Raw genomic sequence first — 22,678 nt, forward strand, 5'->3', positions numbered from 1 at the left:
TTAATACTTGTTCAAGGCTACCTGATGAGATCAATTTAGAAGTTAAAGCAAAACTCCCAGCTTTTGGGTGGTATTGAGTGTCTTTCTTTGTGGAATTGGGTCTCCGTCCAAGGATGGCAGAGTGAACCTCTCAACATCAGCTGTTGTTAACGACAGTTTCTTGTCTAGAGAGTTAAGGGCCTTTAGGGAATGTTTGTTTTAAAGGGGAGCATTGGGTCTCCAAGAACCAGACCATATACCTCGAGTAAAAATGTTCTGGATCATTGCAGGATTGCATTTTTCTTAGAATTCAGTTTTTTAGAAATGGAATTCCAGGTGAAGTCTAGTAGGGTGAGATGCTTTGTAAATATCTAGAGAGGATTCTTGAATTAATGCTGGGGATAGGTGTCTAACACATGTCAAGTCTCTGCTCCCCAACGTCCATCCTTTTCTTTCCTCTCCCTAGTAAATGTGCAGTGTAACAGTATTTGGGGAGGCAGGATTTTTCTAAATGCAATCAGAAGGACGTGGATTGTGTAGCCCAGAAGCCTCCTTGCCTTATGTCTGACGGGCTCAGATCTTTTCTTGAGGAAGTTAAATCTGGCAGCAGGATTTTCAGATAAGGAAAATCACACCTCTCAGACTGGGTCACTCACTCTGGAGACAAGTAAAAATAAATAACATTTGTCATATTTCCTTATACGTACAGATCCTTCTTTTTTTCCCTCTGTTTATGCCTCTTGATTCTCAGGACTCTTTTATCTCCTCTCCTGAAATCTCAGAGGAGATGAACCTACCCACTGGGAGTATGTGTGTAAAACAGTTGAGCAGGTGATTACCTAGCACAGCCCCCGGCCTTGGTCTCATCTTACCTTCTCAACCTGCCCCGGGAGGTGAATGCAAGCTTATTTCTTCGCCTTCTGGGCAACTCCTCTGTGAAGCCTGACTCCCTGGTGCTGTGTGAATATAAATTTTATAGCTAGTGATTTCAGGATCTTAACTATGACCTTTTAGATGATTTTAGAAACCATTCACATTCTGAAAAAGTCAGTCTGAGCTTCACCTTCTAGCACCTCTTCCCCTTTCACTCTCCAAAAGCCATGTTGTATCTTTCGCATGGAGGCAACTAGGTCGAGGACAAATGAGCTCCTCATTATGTAACAGTCTGAAGAAGTGGGGGGCTCCCTACCATGTGCTGCAGCCGGAGGGCCGGGCAAACACCAGTGCCAGTGATTGGGGTCCAAGGCTGAGCTGCTCCTGTGCAGGGCCAGAAGTCCTGTCCCGATCTCTTCAGGAGGTTTGGGTACCTCTTCCGTCCTCTCCTGTCTACACTCTGCTGACAAACATGTTTAGTAAACGTGCTCCTGTCTTAGTGGTGGTGTTCATTTTGTTTTTGCAAACACAAAAGCAAAAGCAGAACAAAACCAAAATCACCACCCACCATGGAGGCGAGGCCTGATGACAAGTCAGAGAGGAGGGGAGGGCAGAGGAGGGGAGACTGAGGCCCAAGATGGGTGGCTGTGCAGTGCTAAGTGAAGCTGTTCCCAGGGACCTTTTCTATGGGCTTAAACCCACCTGAGGGCCTCCCAAGACTTCAAGGTTTGAAACCGAGGAGCTGAGCTGGATTTCAAGCCTGTTCCTCTAGCTCCTCATCTATCAGTGGCTCAAACATTTGCTCAGAAAAGTGTGGAAATCTTCTGGCAAGACAAGGTGTCATTGAGTGGGGTCGAAAGGAAACTGACCCATATATTAAAGTCCATCACCCCCTCGTGATCAGCTGTCCACTGGCCAGAGCTTCGGGCCAGGGCATTGGGCAGGCAAAGGCAGGGCTGGGGAGGGCCCAGCAGGCTCTGTGGACAGGGCAGGTGGGCTCCCAGGGAAGCTCCCGAGGGCTAGACTCCAGCAGCGCAGGGGGCAGAGAGTGCTTGGAGGCTTGGAAGGCACTGGAGGACGGACAAAGTGGTTAGGAAGGGCTCAGGGGTGCGCCTCTCCAGTGCCTGCCGTGGGGAGCTCTGTGCACAGAGTGGAGGGAGCAGAGCGGGGATTCCTTCCTTCCTTTTGCACACAGCTTTTTCCTTTTTTTAAAATAATAAATTTATTTTTATTGGTGTTCAATTTGCCAACATACAGAATAACACCCAGTGCTCATCCCGTCAAGTGCCCCCCTCAGTGCCCGTCACCCATTCACCCCCACTCCCCATCCTCCTCCCCTTCTGCCACCCCTAGTTCGTTTCCCAGAGTTAGGAGTCTTCATGTTCTGTCTCCCTTTCTGATATTTCTTACCCATTTCTTCTCCCTTCCCTTCTATTCCCTTTCACTATAATTTATATTCCCCAAATGAATGAGACCATAGCTTCTTCCAACACAGGCCTGTCCTGGGGCTTCTGCAGCTTCCCGGGACTCCCATTGGCTCAACTAAGAGGGCTTTGTGCTCCCAGCCCTCCTGGCGGGTCAGCTCTAGGACTCACTCTCCCTTTTCTGACATTGCACTCCCCATGCTGGGACCTCAATCCAGGCCTGCTCAGCAAGTTCCGAGGTTGTGTGGGCCTGAGTGACATCAGGCTCCCTGCCATCCTGCCCTCTCCTTCCAGGAGTCCCTGTGTCAGAGCCAGAGACACACTCTTTTAATGATTAATGCACAGAGTTCTGTACATATGACATAGAGCTTGATTTTGCAACAAATTGTCTCAAATATTCTGAGATGATTTCATCCTAAGTAATTCAGTCTTGCAAAAAGTGTGAAGATGGAAGCTAGGATTTTTTTTTAAGTGTCTTCCTTAAGAAATGCAGCTTAGAAATCTCGACATTTTGCTTTTGGAGGATAATTTCCTGGTGGACCTGCCCAACCCTCTGCCTTAATTTCATGTCCTGGAGCGGTGTCTTCTGTAGGCCATCAGCTCACCAGATGAGTTTGGAGATCCAAACTTATCCCTGGTACATAAGAACCTAAGATCCAGAGACTCTTGACAGTTGATGAGCAGAGGGTGGGAATCCATAAGAGTTCTGGTTCTAGATCTGGCCTAAACATTTTTGTGGGCCCTTTGGAAAATCAGTTATTTTTGGAGTAACTAGAAATTGATACCAACAGTGCCTCTTTCACCCTTGAGGATTGCTCAGAGGACAAGACCTGAGGTGTGTATTGGAGTGCCTGTCTGAGGATGCACTGTCTGCCCCAAAGCCCAGAATGGGGACCCCATGTTCCCACTTGGAAATGCAAGGCAGGAAAACATAGGTTATACTAAGATGGGCAAGTCTGTGCTCAGGGCAGCCATTTCTTTTTCCTCTTGCATTTTCTTTGCTTTTCACTTTCCCATTGACCTTCCTGTTGAGAAAATCCCAACTTGCCTTTCTTCATTAGGCTAAGAGGAAAAGAAGTTTTCTACTCATGTTTCTTGATCAGTTACAGCCCACAGTCTTAGAAATTCTCTGGATTCATTAACAGAACTCTTTTTGTGAGTGTTTAAGTAATTCTCTATTCCGTTCTCCCTCTACCTTCATCCCCACATTGTCTCCTTCCTTTTTCTGGTTATGTGTTAGAATCATGGTCTGCACACCTTGGATAATCTCTTGTTTATAAAATGTAGTGGCCCCTTTGTAATGGAAGAGCAAAATGGGAATATTCTGTGGGGGATGGGGAAGGGTGATTTTTCTCACCAGTTTCTACCATCCTGAAAAATGGTGTGCAGATAATTTAAGAACCCCTTCTTCTGGAGGCAGATAAGATAGCACTTTTTTTTTTTTTCATGTTGTTCAAACATCCCAGTGGGACTAGAAGGCTCTAGTTATTAGTTAGCGAAGCCATTTCTAGCACCCTATGGAAGCAGCTTCTCTTCTGTCATCAGTTTTTAAATTGCTTCTCTTCTGTTATCAGTTTTTAATAATCTAGCGATTGGGCAGACAGGAATTTCTCCGATATCTGATTTTGTTATGTACTGCAAAAATGCTAATCTTCTGTTCTTTTGACACAGTGTGTGGGTTCTACACAGAACGAGAGTCAACAAAATAACTTCAGTGGGGCACGCTTCTCAAAACAACAGAAAGTCATGTTTACCAATAAAAGAACAGGGAGAAAATCTCTAGTTGGCTTTGTCCCATATTCATGAAGAAATCTGGCATTGTCCCAACTTTCTCTGAGTATCTTTTTTTTTTTTTTTTTGAAATTTGTAAGAAATGATGTAGGACAGTAACCTATCTCCCTCCCCCCCTTCCCCCACATATACAGAAATAGAAATAGGCAAGAAAATTCCTGCTCAACAAAGCAACATGCCACACAGGCTTCAGTTTACCTGGCTTCGGTTGGCAGAGTCTATCGGCCACCGTTCTGCCATCTGTTAGTACAGTTTGTGGAGACATTACCCAGCCAGCGTTAGCCAGGGAGGCTGGTCAGATATTACATTGTGTGAGGTCAGAGGAAATTGGCACAACCACTTGGGCTTAGTGAGGCGCTACTCATTCTAGAAAGGCTCCTGCTTCCTGATCAAGGCTCCTCAGGGTTACATGGGAGGCAAGACCTTGTTTTTAACATTTTGGCTTCAGCCAGAGCAGCTCACTTATTTTGTGTCTTATATATTGGCATCCTATAAAATATTTGGTTTGAAACATGCATGTCTCCCACTGCTTTGGGAACGAACGTATATTTAAAAATAGCATGTAAGTTAATTTGTTTTCTGAAAATCAAACACCTAAATTCTTGGAGGGGAACTCATTATTTCAAGATAACCTCTTTAATTTATTCTTCTGAGAAGCAGAGTAGTTCTGTAAGCTTAATGATAATTGCTAATTTTTCCCCCTGAAAATCCAGATCTTTCTTTTTATGTTAAATTTGCCTAAAGGAGGATATGTGTATAAAGACGCCACAGAGCAATTATGCATGTCTCTGCTTCCTTCCCTTCCCCCAATCCTCACATGTGTCTACAGCTCCAGCCTTTGCTTATGTGTCTCTCCTTTTTCTGAAATGCTTACATGCCTCCTCCGTTTCTTCACACCCACTTTTCTGCAGGGTCCAGCTAGAAATCTACTTCTGTAATGACTACCTCCCACTGATGGACTTTTTTTTCCCCTTTGCTTTATAAATTGTGTTATATTGTGGATCGTATGTGTGTGAGCTTAAGTCCTTATTTGTGGCTTCTGGTATACTGTGTTGTTACTTATTACCCAACATCTCCACCCACACAGCAAAGAGAGGGAAATCATTCTGAGAGAGAGAGAGAGAGAGAGAGAGAGAGAGAGAGAGACTTCGCCATCAGTGAGCGCCTCCTCAGCCCCAGGCCAGTGGTAGAGGCTTGTCCCCTGCAATATCTCCCAGGGCAGGGCTTATGTTAGTGGGCCCTGTGGTCACACTCTGAGTCCTTGGCTCACCAGCTGTGTGGCCTTGGACGAGTTTCTCTGTGTTTTATTATTATTCTCTCTGCAACTTGAAGCTAATAATTACCCATTTGATTGTCATGAGGATTAAATTCAATTACTGGCGTCAAAGACTTAAAGTACTTGGTACACTGTAAGCCTCAAAAATATGTTAAATATTTTTATCACCCTAAAATGTCATCCTGTGAAGTAGACATTCTCTCTATCTTGCAGGTGAAAAGCCTGTGGCTGGAGGTGAAAGAAGTGGCCCAAATTTACATTCATCAGGGGTAGGGTTGACATCGGCAAGCACACATCTCCTTAGCCCAGAGCTTCACACGACGTTGCTTTAAATTTATATAGAATTACCTATGCCCTATTGCCTCCTTACATTCTTTTTGCAATACATATTAACAGCTAGCTGAGAGGCAGCAAATTGATGAAGGTCAGTAAATATGTCAATTAAATGAAGTCATGAATGTGAAAGCATCTGGCAAAGTGCTTAAAACTTTTTCTTTCAGACACTATTAAATGCCCCTGATGGAAAAGCCCACACAGATGTTATAAACTTGCAATGCTAGGCATGCTCCTTACAATTAGGAGCAGTACAGTGCAAAAACTGAGTAATTTTCAGTGTGAGATCAGAGGCTAGGAATGTTGAGTTATAAAGGATGGTCGGTCAGTGGTTTTCAAATATTTTGTAGCCATGGAATCTTTTTTGTTGTTGTTGTTGTTACATTAAATCTTCCCCATAAGTCCACTTAATAATAAAATAGGCCAAGGTGAAGTTCTTCTGGTTTGAGCTGAGTGGAGGAACTGTATTGTCCCTGGCATAGGTCACCCCCTTCATCCTTTGAGGCACCACCTCCAAATCTTAGAGGGTTTCAGGACACAGTTCCACCCATTGTTTTTTTACTGAAAGGTAAACTGGGCTGAGTGAGGTGAACTTTATTGGATAATAAAGTGGACTCCAGAGCCTGATTCTTTTCATTCTATTATTCTGCCTCAAGGGCACATGTGTCACCTCTTCTACTTTTCCTAGTCTAGATTCTTGTGACTATTTCTGACAATTGGCATAATGGAGAACAAAAGGTACCTCTCTCATAACCTAAGAGAATACAAAGGCAACCACCACACACTTCAGAAGCCAAGTGCCTTGAATTGTTTGAAGGCAATGAATTACCAATGCCAAAGTTTTCAAAGGAGCCCAAGTTCTTAAAGTTTTTCATTTGAATGGCTATGTATATAAAAAAGAATAAAATGAATATTTGAATTTTTTTCTTTTCAAATGACAATGCATTTCAAGGATTTGAAGCATAAGCAGATAGGAATAATAAGGAATAATAAGGAAGGTGACTGAGACATCTCAATTTTTAGTGATCTAATTCTGAGGATCATACTTCACATTAATCACCTCTTTTTCAGTGTCACAATTGTGAAAGATTAGGGATATACAGTATCTTTAAAGGAAAGTACAGTATAGACATACCCTGGAGAAACTTGGGGTTTAGTTCCACATCACTACAATAGAGCAGATGCTGCAACAAAGTGAGTCAAATGAATCTTTTGGTTTCCCAGTCCATATAAAAGTTATGTTTACATTATATTGTAGTCTGTTGAGTGTCAATAACATTATGTCTAAAAAACACAATGTACATGCCTTAACTTAAAAATACTTTATTGCTAAAAAATATTCTAACCAGCACCTGAGCTTTGAGTGAGTCCCAATCCTCTTGCTGATGGAGGTTCCTGCCTCAGTGGTGATGGCTGCGGCTGGTCAGAGTGGCAGTTGCTGAAGGCTGGGGTGGCTATGGCAATTTCTCAAAATAAGATAACAATGAAGTTTGCTACATGGATTGACTCCCTTTCATGAATGATTGCTGTGTAGCATGTAATGCTATTTGATAGCATTTTACTCACCGCAGCACGTCTTTCAGAATTGGAGTCAGTTCTCTCAAACCTTGTCACTGCCTTGTCAGCTAAGTGTGTCATATTCTAAATCCTTCCCTGTTATCTACAAAGAGCCCAGCATTGGGGATGTATAGATGAATAGAATCATGGTCCCTGCACCAAAAGAACCCAGTCTCAGGTAATCTCTGTTCATCTCCAAATTTTGCACATTGGAGTTTAAGAATAAATGCATGATTTGTGCGGACCCCAGGGTACAGGTTTGAAGAGAGTATGTTTGTAGGCTTGTACAGTGTTGGTGGAGGATGCTGCAGAAATGCATGTGAGAAGAAGATGGGGTCTTCAATCAGAGGACTGCCCATCCCTTACTGGTTGCGTGACTTTGGACAACTTGCCTACCTTCCCTGGGCCTTAGTTTCATTGCCTGTAAAATGGATCTAATGCTAATACTACTTTTATAAGTTACTGTGGAGACTAATCAGATTATGAATAGGAGAGTGCCTTGTAAACCATTTTACTCTAGATGCCAGTTGGCACTTTTTCAACCTTGATTTTCAGCAGCTCCTCTAAGTGCTCCTCTGAACTGTATCACTGATCCAGGTGTGTAATGAAATGTAATGAAATATCTTTGTGAAGTCCTCTCCAAAGAATTTTCCAGCACTAGCATTTCATATGGTCATGGGGAAGGGTCATATCACACCCTCAAAACATCTGGCCATTTTGTTTTTTTGGTCTCTCTGTCCTGGGTTTCTTCTAGGAGCTCCAGCTCCTTGGTCTTTTATAACACAAAATAACTTTTTTCATTTTGGGAAACATTTGGTGCCATCCAACACTAGGGTCTTGGGGGTTCAGCTCCCCTCCCAAGTACTTTTCAGTAAGTTTTCCCAACAAGGCATCTTTCTTTCTCAGATGAATGCAGCCCACAACACTATAAAGTATTAAAACACGTTTTAGTGTCTTATGCAATTATAATTTTTATCGTGACAGAAACACACAACGTAAAATTTACCATCTTTACCATTTTAAGGGGACTGCCCAGCAGTATTGAGTGCATTACTGTGAAACAGATCTCCATAACTTTTTATCTTGCAGTGAAACTCTGTACCCATAAAGCTAGAACTCTTCTTTCCTCTTTCCCTATCACAATTGTTTAGAGAAAATATTTCAGTACAAGAGCAACACTTGGAATTTCTTTTTAAATAAAAATGATGTGATCAAACAGGTATGTTAAATGAATTTGAGGAAGATGGAAAATGTTGTCAGGCAGTAATTTTGATGAATGAATCAGTACACAGTGAAAGAGGCATTTGATTATTTTCAGTTTGGTCAATGCTGTGCCAAGGAGAAATGTAATATGAGATCAAATGTATTCATTAACATAAGGAATCCTGAAAGCATAAATTAAACTAGGACCAAATTTCCATCTTAACATCCAACTTACAAGTAAATTATAATAGAATCTCCAGTTTCACATTCATCTTTTCTTTAGAAGCTGATGACCTCTTGCAGAAATCAAATGATCCTAGGATTTTGGGATGATAATTTCCATAGTTGCAAGACAATAAATTTACCTCAAAGTTTCTTAATAAAAAACAAAAACAAAAGCAAAAGCAAAAACAAAAACAAGTTTCTTAATTAAAAAAGAGAACAAGTTTCTTGGGAGGTTGTTTCCAAGAAATAGCTAAGATGTGCTCTAGCAGCTATACTTTACATGGTCCAGAGGTTTATGACCTCTGAAAAAAATTCCCTCTCATTCTCTATCAGTGTTCAATAGAGGATCATCATTGGCTATGCTTGAGTCAGGAGTCCACCCCGGACCAATCATTATTTCCAGGAGCAGGAGGTACTTTGGTTGTACAGCCGGGTCATGATTGAAGAGATAGCCTTCAATTATGGTTAAGGAGACAGGATAATTGGCATTCCTGTCAGGGTAGAAAGAGAGAGTTCCTTAAATAAAAAGGAATGAAAACAAAGGGAAGAGGTAATAATACATAGGCAGGAACAGCAGACAGAACTTGTGAGATTTTTAAAATTTTGAGTCATTCAAAGAGTTGTAGAGGATGCAGTGGTGTCTCAAATCCTTAGAAATTACACTCAAGTACCTATTCTGCTCATGCATTCCCTACTTTGCTATGTATGTGGTAGTCATGCAGCCCTGTTTGAATTCTTTTCTCCTGTATAAGTTTTGAAAGATCATTATTTTAAAGGATAATGGTAATGATTATCATTATTATTACTTTTAAATTTGAGTTTTCTATTTCAAACAGAGTATCTCTGGCAACATTTCTTTCATTTGGGAAGCCCTGGTTCCATGGTGTTCCAATCAAAGAAGATTTTAGTATGTAAAATGATCTCCTGAGCCATCTGCACTTATTAGGGAGGTCTTATAGGTTTGGAAAGGATAATGCCTTTGCTTTGTGGCTACGGCCACATCCTGAAGAACTTTCTAAAATATCCCCTAAGACCTCCAAACCAGGCCCAGTGTGATTCTGAGGTCCAGTAATTGTTACCTCTCCCTCCTGCCAAGCCAGCAGCCTGGACAGTGGGAGCTTCAGGAGATGTATTACATTAGCGCCAATTAGGTTTTTGCTTCTCTGCTCATTGATTGTGCTTTATATCGTCAGGCCTGACTCTGATAACTAAATTCAGCTCTACAGTTCTCTCGGTTCCAGAAATTCAAGATTAGTTACCTGAGGGACCAATTAATTCAATTTGGAACTCCAAGCAGCTCCGGCCATTTGCATGTGGTTTCATCTAAAGCAAAGTGGTTATGAGCTGCTTCTAGCTGCCTGGATGCAGACCAGGGCAAGTCAAGCTTTGGTGGGAAGCATGGCAGGATAAAGCGTGTATTTGCTATGGTGAGTGGAATATTCATTGGGTATAATTGGGCACAATCACAGAGATACATGAACATGGATTTTCACTGAAACATTGTTTTTAAAAGTCAAAGATTCGAAACAATTGAATGATTTAAATTTCCAATGGTAGAGGATTGGCTACTTAAATTATAGTAGTGTTCACCTGACAAAATCATTATAATAATTAAGTAAAAAATTAAAAATGAGGCAGTAGATGAGTTTAAATATATCAGTATAAAATATGATTTATTCATTAACATAGATAATAAAGTGATACGACTTCATTTTTATGCAAATGGTTTATTTGTACAAATTGTTTAGAGGTAAGAGGTGAGAATTTGGGGCTGCTGTGATGTAATGCCAGGTTTCTGCCATGCTGACTGGGTATCTTTCTCAGGGGTTGCCAACCAAGCAACTGCTATTCAAGGAGCAAGAGGAAATGGTATTTTGTCTACCTGGATAGGAGCCTACCTGGATAAGCATTTTGTCTACCCTGGGAACTCTGTGTTAAAAGATTGATAGAAGAACAAGGAGAAAATACTTAAATCCAGAGATCTTTAAATGAGGTTTTCTGGATGAAAGATGGCTAGGTCTGTGGAGCCTGTCCTGGCTCGATCTATCTATCTATCTATCTATCTATCTATCTATCTATCTATCATCTATCTATCTATCTATCTATCTACCTATCTATCATCATATATTTACTTATTTTTAAGACTTTATTTATTTACAGAGCGAGTCAGAGGCCCACTAGTTAAATATGGCACAAAGGGACAGCCTGGGTGGCTCAGAGGTTTAGTGCTAGCTTCAGCCCAGGGCCTGATCCTGGGGGTCTGGGATCGAGTCCCACATCGGGCTCCCTGCATGGAGCCTGCTTCTGCCTCTGCCTGTGTCTCTGCCTCTCTGTCTCTCATGAATAAATAAATAAAATCTTTCAAAAAAATATGGCACAAAGGCCATCCTGAATTCTGGCCATTAAAATGACAGACTAGGAGATGTTTGAGTGGAGATGTGTTTGGAATTAATAAGATGGCTAGAACATGGCAGAACACGTGTGCAGAAGAAAGGGCCATAGGGCTTTTGTTCTGGGCGGTAGGATTACAACTGATCATGACTTTTAATAAATTAATGATTGCATGTACTTCCTGGGTTACATGGATTCTTTTTGTGCAACAAAATAGGCATACATAGAACTTCAGCTTTAATGTCCTTTTAAACAAAAACTCTACTTCCTCCTTCACCAAACTGTTCTGATCAGCAAGATGTTTTGCCTCTAATCACCCAGAGGCATTTTGAGGAAATGAGCTCCTTTGTTTTTTACTGTTAGGTTGCTCAGTGGGGGGCCCATGTTTCACACCAGGCTTGGGTGAATTCTCATGAGCTCCTATCAGAACCTTTACTGAATGCTCGTAGCCCTGGGGGGCCCTGAATGTGCCTGAGATATGAGCACTACAAGGAAGACTTTAACTTGACAGGGAACTTCAGGAAAGGACGCTGGGGAAAAGAAAACCAATACTCATGATGATAATAAAAGTTAATACTGAACTAAGGACTTGCTTTATACTAGGGCATGTTTAAAAGCCCTATTTAACCCATTTGGTCACCACTACTCCTTTAATTAGAAATTATTGGAATTCTTACAGATAAAGACCCAAGGGGCCAAATGATTTGCCAAAGCTCACTCAGCTAATAACTGGCAGGGCTGAGATCCAAACCCAGGGGTTCTGCCACCAGCATCCAAACTTCAGCCACTCTGTGGTGTATTGGTGGCTGCTGGTGGGAGATCCTAGTCCATCACAGTCTTCAGGCTAGCCACATCCCCTCAGCTCAGCTGGGGAGTCCAAATTGTACTCATTGTATCTAAAGAATTGTTACACTGAATTGTGATTTTTGTAGGTTTTTTTTTAAAGATCTTATTTACTTGAGAGAGAGAGAGAGAACACAAATAAAGGAAGAGGCAGAGGGAGAAGGAGTAGCAGAAGGAGAGCCCCTGCTTGAGGCTCCATCCCAGGATCTGAGATCATGATCTGAGCTGAAGGCAGATGCTTAATTGACAATGAGACACCCAGGAGCCCCGATATTTTTAAGCAGTCTTTTCTGCTTATCATAGGGGCATGACATAGGTTGTCTCCTTGGCAATTACTATATTGTCTGACTCCTAGAAAGTGTTCAATCAATATTAGTGAATATTTAATTAGCCAGGTATGGTAGACACACCAACTACAAAAATTGCAAAGTCCACTGCTCACAAGTAGAAGCTGAAGATATACTCAGGGGATAGATGAGTTTCTTCCAGTCATGAGACTGAATAGGTTAAGTGTCCTCTTCAGGAAATGGCTCACTGAATTGCTCATACGTCATGATCCTGGGGTTAGTTATATGGAAAAGTAAGTAAAATCTCTATTTTCTAAGAATTTATAGTCTAAGGAGCCAGATATGAAGTTGCCATCATGTGTTGCTTCTAAAGGAGGAAGCAGTTTTGTTCTGAGTTGAATATCATGCTTGGCATTTTGTGGACTAGAGAAAGAAGAGAACATAATCCCAGTGTTAAAAAGAAATTATGATTATTAAATTAAAAAAACCCATACATCCACTGCTTTGCTTTTTTCCCTGTAATTGGCTGAATTATACAAAAATAATTTTGTGATTTTTGTGATAATGATTATAGCTAGCATTTCTTGTCAATGATTTAATTAATTAATTAAATTATATTTAAGTGCATTTCGTGTTGTCCTACTTAGTCCTGACAGAAACACTTGAGGCAGATACTATTATTATCCCCATGTGACAGATGAGGATAATAATAGTAACTGTAACTGGAAAATAATAGTAACTGGAAAACTGTGTTTCCACAGTTTTCCAAAGGATACAATTCATTTATTTTAATTATCTTAACTGACAAAATAATAAGATCGTATTTCAGAATTCTGTAAAATAAAATAGGATAAAATGTCTCATTGTATTCCAATCCAGCATAGTAAAATATTATTACCAAGTGCATTACACAGTTTTTCTTCTTAAAATTAAACAATGTGACCTGGTAGCTAAGCCCATGAGGAGTTTGGAAGGGGACATTTCTTGGAGGAGATGAATGTTAGTCCTTGAAAGATTTTTTTAAAAGGCAGAATGTTTCTTAAAAGACATTTGATTTTTAACTTTAAAAAAGTCTGTGTTTGTGCATTCATTTGCTGACTGCAGATGGTAAAGCATTCTGTGCAAGGGGACTGATTCCTGCACAGGCTATAACATTTATTATTTCCAGAGGTCCTCCATCATTGAGAATCAGGACATCAGTTCCACAAATAAGGGTGTATCTCATGAATCTTCTCTAATTCCTCTCATTGCATACCTAAACATAAATGCAAAGCAGGTAGGAAGTGTGTATTTAGTGACTGTCACGAGGAAGAAGTAAAAGAAAAAATATTGAGACACATACTAATTCTATGACAAGTGATCACTGGAAATTCTGAGGCACTACAGTGGGGTGCTGTCTTCTCCAGATTTTCCTTTAAAATACTTTGAGGACGTACACATTTTTCAACAGCCTGGGAAATGAGTGGTAAGAGTGTAGTGTAGGTTAGCATTTGAGGTGAGTTCCTATGAAATGAAAAACTGATTGGATTCAGGTAAGAAATACTTCCTGAGGTTATGCATGCTGACCCTTTGCATGTGAAGGTTTTGTCTCATTTTCTGTGTCTTTCTAGCTCAGTAGGAAAGGGGAATGCTAGTCAAGCATTTTACTCCCATACTACACAGGAAGTCCTTTACCCATATTTCCCCTCCCTCTCTAACCCTACATCTACTGAAGCTTCCAGGACACACCAGGGAAGAGGAAGGTGTGCATTAATCCTTGCATCCTGGAATATGTATTTAATTACATACCATGGACAGTCTAATAACAAAGGAGAATATTTCAGCAGAGCCACAAGGCATAAATGCTTGCCACACCCCATAAATTGGATTAGGGATTATTATGTTGCTAACTTTAGATTTGAAATAAACCATCTAATGCGCCAAATGCCCAATGAAGAGACACTTGAAGACATACAATTTACCATGTTTGTTGGCAACACTAGATTTGAACAGATCCCAATTCAGTCAGCCATGAATATAAAAAATAGGCCAAAAAAGCAAAATAACTAGGTTTGTGATGTATTTGACAGCCCCAAAGAAGAAGTAATGTCAACCTGAAGGTTCAAAGGCAGGGTAGCCTTCTTAAAATTATTTATAATAAGAAATAAAATATCAAGGCACCTGGGTGGCTCAGTTGGTTAAGCCTTCAGCTCAGGTCATAATCTCATGGTCCTGGGTTGGAGCCCTGAGTCTTACTCCCTGCTCAGTTGGGGATTCTGTTTCTCCTTCTCCCTCTCCTTCTGCCCCTTCCCTCCTTGTTCATGCTCTCTCTCTCTCTCTCTCTCTCTCTCTCAAATAAATAAAATCTTAAAAAAAGAAATAGAAGAATATTTATTTATTTTTTAAAGATTTTATTTATTTATTCATGAAAGACAGAGAGAGAAAGAGAGAAGGAGAGAGAGAGAGAGAGAGAGAGGCAGAGACACAGGCAGAGGGAAAAGCAGGCTCCATGTAGGGAGTCTGAAGTGGAACTCTATCCTGGGTCTCCAGGATCAGGCCCTGGGCTGAAGGAAGGCGCTAAACCACTGAGCTACCCAGGGATCTCAGAAGGATATTTAAATAATCTTTTCTTCTCTTTGTTTTTAGAGAGAGAGAAGGGGGTGGGGAGAGGTGGAGGGAGAGGGAAAGAGAGAATCTTAAGCAGGCTCCACAGCCAACATGGAACCCAACTCAGGGTTTGATCTCACAACTCTGAGATCATGACACGAGCTGAAATCAAGAGTTGGATGCTTGGGTTGCCTGGGTGGCTCAGCACTTGAGCGTCTGCCTTCAGCTCAGGGTGTGATCCTGGAGTCCCGGGATTGAGTCCCATGTCAGGCTCCTTGCATGGAGCCTGCTTCTCCCTCTGCCTGTGTTTCTGCCTCTCTCTCTGTGTGTCTCTCATAAAAAAGTAAATAAAAAATCTTAAAAAAAAAAAAAAAGAGTTGGATGCTTAACCAACTGAGCCACTCAGGTGCCCCATAGATAATCTAGTGATTCTCAATAAAAGGTTTGAAGTTATGAACTTTAAGAAGCATAAGTAGCTAATTAAAAAGGAAAATGATGTGAAATAAAGAACAACATGAAATGGAAGGTAGTAGTTATGAGAAAAAGAATGCATGTAATTTCAATATATATAATCAGAAACAAATTATCTGTAGGAATCAGAATTGACACTATAGAAAATTTACTGAGATGAAGAAAAACTTTCAAAGCTTCACAGATTGTAGTAGAAAAGGAAATATAAAGAAAACAAAAACAATAGCAAAAGTTGATCAATGGAGAGTTTAAAAATAAGATCAAGATATATAGATCACAAACATTAATACACACTAAAATATATATGGAATTTCCAGTTATCTCTAAGGAGATAACTGTTTTATATGTAAAATTAATGGTAATACATCTACATTTATAATGAGGCATGATAAAAGAAATTTTAAATTTCAAGAGTAGTGAAAAACCAAGCAAACTGTGACCATAGGTGAAAAATAAAATCCATTTTTTTTGCAAAAGAACATGAAGTAGGCTTACTTCATATTTTTAAAATACCACATGCCATTGAAAAAATGAGGTGACATATACAAGAAGTTCCCAGTAAAACTGCCATTTGTGATCATATATTAAGGCAACAGATATATTTTTAATTCAGTCAGAGCTTTAGAATATGCCAGTTATGTAAGTTGCATGAAAAATAATTACTCAAAGGCATTCTTTGATTGAATGATTCTTTTGATTAAGAGATGAGTTATTCAAAACCAAAAATTTAACAAAGTGGAAAAATCATTGAGTTTTGAAACAGTATAAATATAGAGGTTAGAATAAAACTATTTTAAATAGATAACAAAATCCAAATGTTTAAAATGTATAAAATAATTATAGGAATAAGCAATATTATAATACTAATCTGAAATATGAGATCTTTTTCCAGGCATTTTTGGTTCCAGTTACAATGGATTATTTGGTATCAGATTTAATTCCTGTAGCAAACAGGTATAAACTAGAAAATACATACGAAACATTTTCAGGCATTAAGCAGTATACTACATGGGGCTGCTATCTTTGAGATAATGGAGGTGAGATCTACATTCACTCAGGCTTTCATTCAGGGGGCATTTTCTAAAATGTAACAGGAAAGTGGAGCCTGAGCAGAGAAGATAGCCTCCCTGGGCAGGAAAATCAAAGATTGGAGTTTGTGGTTGCTAAAGCAGCTGATTTCAAAGGGCAGAGTGCCATAGAGGAAGAAGCTACAAAGAATATTCAGAAATTTGGTAGGAATTTATCTTGAGTTCTTGACAAATCCTATTTGTGCATAGGCAGGACGAGACTATTCAGGGCTAACAGAGAACAGGTGCTAGGATAGAGTAGAGGTCATACAGTGCTGAGGAAATATTGGTGTTCTGACACAGCCAGAGTAGAGAGATCTTAGTGTACACCCTGATCACATTTGAGACTTCAGGAAGGTCCTGCTTTAGGAATAGGTATGACACTAGTCTTGAACTTAGTTGCAGACATCTAAGGGTAAGTTCAAAACTAAAATAAACCAACCCTAAAAAAACCCCTAAAATTAAATATCTATAGGATCAAAGTGATCCACTAGTAATTTGTTGTCTGTCAGATAAAATATAGCCTTCATTTAAGGATGAGAATACAATCTAGACTCTCCATAGTGTTTTATTTACAGTGTCCATCATACAATAAAAAAAATCAGTAGATATGCAAAAAGAAGGAAACTGTGGCCCATAACCAAGCGAAAAACCAGTCAATAAAAGAAGATCCAGAGATGATCACAATGTTGAAATTTGCAAAGACTTGAAAGTTACCATTATACAGACATTATTTATGTAAATACAATTTAGAACAAATAATACATAAATATAATTGAATACATGTGGCATTTTAGTAGAGAAATGGAAATTCAAAAAAGAACTAAGTGAAAATTTTAAAACTAAAAAATACAATATACAAAATAAGCATAAAACACAAAATAGAGTACCTGAGACCTGTGGCACAGTAGCAAATGATTTAATATATGTATATTTGGAATCCCATAAGAAGAGAAGAGATAAAATGTGGTAGAATAAATAAATATGGGTTTTCTAAAATAAGAGATATCCACCCCAAATTAATATCCTGAGCAAGATAAATACAAAGAAGGCCACAGACATCATGTTCTAGATAAACTGCTGAAAACCAAAGATAAATTACAAAAGCAGCCAGAGAAAAGGGACACAGTGTATTTGATAAGACAACTGACTTCTAACTAAAAACAAAAAAAAAAGATAGAATAGAATGTGATTTTTGAAATCCTGAGAGAAAATAGTATCACCAGAAATTCTACATCATGTAAATATGTCCCTTAAAAATGAAAATAAAATTAAAAAATTTTCAGATAAACAGAAAAACTGGGATAGTTGCTGCTATCAGAAGCAAAGCACAAGAAACAGAAACAGAAATTCTTTAGGCTGGAAAGAAATCCCAGATGAAAGCAGAGAATTAGAAGGAAATATGTGCATTAAAAAGTCCATTTAAATATCAAAGATTATTGATTGCTTAAAATAGAAATAATAAAAATGTATGGTAGAATTTATCCTGTGTTTAGAGGATAGATATTTTCTAATTTTCATAGGTTATTTAGGAGTATGTTAAATTTCCAAATATTTGGAGATTTTCTTATTATCTTGTAAAATACTGATATTAATACTTAATATATTACCATGATGAAGAATCCATCTTTATATCTGGCAATATTTTTGTCTTGAAATCTATTTTGTCTGAAATTAATAAAACCACATTACCTTTCTTAAGATTAGTATTTGCATGATATATATTTTTTCCTTTTTTTCATGTTCACCTTACCTTTTATTTAAAATGATGCCTCTTGTAAACAGAATATAGTTGGATTTTTTAAAAATAGTCTGACAAAGTCTGTCTTTTGTATAGAGTGCTAGTTCATTTACACTTAATGTAATTACTAATATAAGTAGGTTAATTTATACTTTTAGTATTCTATTTAACTTTTTATTGGTCTTTTTATCTATACTCCTTGTGTTTTCTTTGATAATTGCTCTAAAGATTAGATAAATTTTTTTTAAAGATTTTATTTATTTATTCATGAGAGACAGAGAGAGAGAGAGAGAGAGAGAGAGAGAGAGGCAGAGACACAGGCAGAGGGAGAAGCAAGCTCCATGCAGGAAGCCCAACATGGGACTAGATCCCGCGTCTCCAGGATCACGCCCTGGGCTGAAGGCGGCACTAAACTGCTGAGCCAACCAGGCTGCCCTAGTATCAGTAATAAAAAAATCTTTCAGAGAAAAGAAAATAAGTGAATTGTTTTCTAATTCATTTTATGGGACCAACAAAATATTGCTTCAATAATCTGACAAGATACCAAATTACAGAACCAGTATCCTTTATGAATATAGATGCAAAAACCCTTATAAAAATGTGTATGTATATGTGTATATATTTGTATTATTGATTTTCATTACTTATAGTAATTGTGTCATAGAACACAAAGTCACTGTAAACACTGACCTAGCCAAAATTCTGCATCATTGTTCCTATAGTAGATACAGGGATAGATTCCTGGGAGTCTTTGGTCACAATAATTTTATAAACCAATAAGTACATAACTTTAAACAATATGTGCTTGTGCTTCTCTAAAAAAAAATAGTTATTATATGTTTCATTAACATTAACTAGACCCAACAACATTACAACTCATGCCTGAATGAAGGTTATCTAACAAATATATTTTCTCCATAAGGCACACCACAGCCTTATGGAACACTTGACAGCATTTCATCACTATAGATGGGGGTGTTTTAAGCAGCAAAATTACTGTCAAAAAAGTGCAAAAATGCAAAAAAAAAAAAAAAAAGACACTACACAGACCATAAAAAGGACACTTTTTTCAGCTTGAGAACAGAAACAAGAGGACACAGCATCTCTTTGTTTGACCTCAGCTGGGAATGTGCTTCTTGATACCTTCAAATCAATTTTTTTGCTGCTCAGCACATGTCTGTGTATGACAATGAGGACACTGTGAGTATTGTTTTGGGAGTTATAAAAAAATTTTAGTGAGTAAATGCATTTGCAAATTCAGAACCCATGAATAAGGAGGATGAATGTCTATTATCTATCTATCTATCTATCTATCTATCATCTATCTATCTATCATCATCATCTATTCCATCCATCAATCATTCTTTTTCTTGGCAAATCTCATCAGGAGATCAAAAGACTTTTATAAGTATGTAAAATGAAGATAAAAAATAAACAAAACTAGGGAGAAACTCTAGGAAAGATAAAATATTAGAATTATATTAGTTTATAGTGACACTTTTCATGATCTTGAAGGAATTGATCATTTTCTGGTAAAATATAAAACACTAAAATTGACTCTGAAGTGGTATAGCTATGGAATAAATTGAAATTTTTTCCAAAGGATTACATCTCTGAAGGCTTTAATGCAAGATGACTGTTGCTTTCTATGTCAGAAAGTTTTCATTCAATTTAATAACCATCTTTTAAAAATATTTTATTTATTTTTGCAAGAGAAAGAGAGCGAGCGTGAGCCCACAAGTACAAGGAGCAGCAGAGGGTGATAGAGAAGCAGACAGACTTCCCCCTGAGCAAGAAGCCAGATGTGGGGCTCTATCCAGGACCCTGAGATCATGACTTGAGCTGAAGGCAGATGCTTAACCCACTGAGCCATCGAGGTACCCTTAATAACCATTTCTGATTTTAAAAATAAACTCTTAGAAATTTGGTATATATATTTCTGTGGAAAGATAATATCTAACTTAAAGCCAGTAATAAGTTTAGTCATTAAATATTACGGGCATTTCTATGTAAGTGAGAAACAAACTACAAATGTTAATTGTTTCGATACGTGCTAAAATTTAAAAATTTCTAGTTGGGCGGCCTGGGTGGCTCAGCGGTTTAGCGCCACCTTCAGTCCAGGGCATGATCCTGGAGACCTGGGATTGAGTCCCATGTCGGGCTTCCTGCATGGAGCCTGCTTCTCCCTCTGCCTGTGTCTCTGCCTCTGTCTCTGTGTCTCTCATGAATGAATAAATAAAATCTAACTAAAAAAGTTATTAAGGTAGTTACATGTAAAATAAATATTAAGGAATCCCTTAATTTTTGTATACCAGAAAAAATGTATGGCAATATGTGAAAATGATGCAACAAAATGGAATAATATAAGAAAAATATGTGTCATATAAATGATGAAAAATGTAAAATTTTATTGAGTGACACACACAAAAATCCAAAGTAGTCTAAGGGTTTAATGCAATAGGATTTTTTTAAACTTTCTAAATTTTCTAAAGATCATTTTGAAAAATAAACAAATAAGATTATCTAAAATAATAATAAACTAAAAAGGATTGATAGGCTACACAGGAATGAAAATAGACTGATTACTAGCTGAGATTCAGTTCCTCATATCAAATAGATGAGTAGAACTTATGATAAACAAGCCTCACAAACCAGTGGAGATGGAGAAATTATTCAAGAAATAGTGCTAGGCAATTAATACTGGGTTTTTCACTGCATACTGCATTTCATACTTTGAGGTTTAGAAAGAGCTAACTTTAAAAATCAAAAAATTGTAGAAGTCCAGAATACAGAAAGAATACTTGTAATCATCTAGTAATAAGAAGACAGGCTGATTTTTTTTCAAAAATGGCAAAATACTTGAATAGACACTTCATTATGAAGATATATGAATGGAAAATGAACAAAGAAAGAGATTTTCAACAGCATTAATTATCTGGGAAACGCAAATTTAAATGACAGAGCGATAGCTCTACCTACACACTAATAACTACTCAGTGGAAAGAGCAGAAGGCCAGGCTGAGAACAGCATGTAAAAGCTGGTGGGGCTTTATAGGCCACATTCGTTGAGTATGTTCAAGAAGGTAGAAGTAGGATTAGTATATGCTCAGTCAAATTCCACAAACCAGGGTTTGGTAAATTGTGAGCCAAAGAAAAAATCTATCTCACAACCTAATTTTGAATGGCTTGCAGATAAAGAATTTTATTTATTATATTTTTAAAGGATTGCAAGAAATTTCACAGATCCATAAAGAATAATGTGTCACAAACCACATGCGGCCCAGAAAGCCTATAATATTTATTACCTAGTCTTTTATTTTTAAAAAGTGACATCTTCTTACTACAAACACTTGCAATAACTAATGAAAGCACTCTTTATACTAAGATCCCCTGCTGAGAGAAACCTGAAGAAAGTAGAATCCAAATTGAGCAGAACAATAAGATCAAAACCAAAAGATGGCTTAGAAAGATTGAAATAGGAGAAAAGAGCCAGCAGATCTTCGAAAATGCAACTGCATATGCATTTTCCAACACTTTTGGGACAATACAATGGAAAGATCTGGAACCAAGATCTAGGAAAGTTATTCTGGCCCACTCTCTCATAGTAAGAGTGTAGAAAATTTATCACTCTTAAGTGTGAGACCAGAAGAGTGGTGTCTTCAATACTATTTAAAGCCATAAAGTTATTACCAGACAAAAATGAAAAATAGAGTAAAATTCTTAGAGACAATGCTCATAAAAATAAATTCTTCACTAAATGTTTCAAAGTAAGCTTAAAGAAATTAAGAAGTCACTGGAAACTGGGGGACCTGGGTGGCTCAGTTTGGTTAGGTGTCAGGCTCTTGATTTCAGCTTAGGTATTGATCTCAGGGTCATGAGTTCAAGTCCCGTGTTGGGCTACACACAGCATGGAGCCTTCCTAAAAAAAGACAAAAATCAATAGAAACTACAAAAGAATAGAATACAAACTATAAAAGGATATAAGAATACAAAAGGAAACAATAAAAACTTAAAAATTAAAAAAAAGTGAAGATTAGTAGGAACCAAAGGTAAATATGCATAGTGCGTAATGTCTAAAGAGCAATATAAGGTTAAAAGAAAGGGAACATTTTTAAGTAAATTAGAAATGAAGGAAGAGATTAAATGTATTTGAGGGAAAGTAACAGATATAGAAGATAGGGAAAGATGATCCAAAGCTAGAATCAAAACCCTGAAAAATCAGACAAAGGAATAAAGCAGGAAAAAATACAGTGTATATGTGTGATTATAGTAATCCAAGAAAACTTTCCTGAAATAAAAGATTTTTTAAAATTAACAAAAGAAAAGATAAAGCAAAATGTTAAAGGGTTAGAAATAGCACAAAATTAGAAATAACAGCAAGAGACAATCATGAATATGTGAAATTACAAAATCAATAACAGTATTTTATGAAAATAATCTGAAAACTGAGATTGATAATCTAAAAATATAAAGCCTCACAAAATTGACTCTACTAGAGATAGAAAGTGAAATAGACTATTTACCCTATAAACAAATGATCTAGTATTATGTTTCAACAACATAAAAATATCAGGCCAGTTTTTTTTTTTGTAGGGAAATTAATACATTTTCTTATTTTTCATAACCTTGAC

The sequence above is a fragment of the Canis lupus genome, chromosome 5 (genome assembly GCF_003254725.2).
Source record: "Canis lupus dingo isolate Sandy chromosome 5, ASM325472v2, whole genome shotgun sequence".
In the NCBI taxonomy this organism is placed as follows: domain Eukaryota; kingdom Metazoa; phylum Chordata; class Mammalia; order Carnivora; family Canidae; genus Canis; species Canis lupus.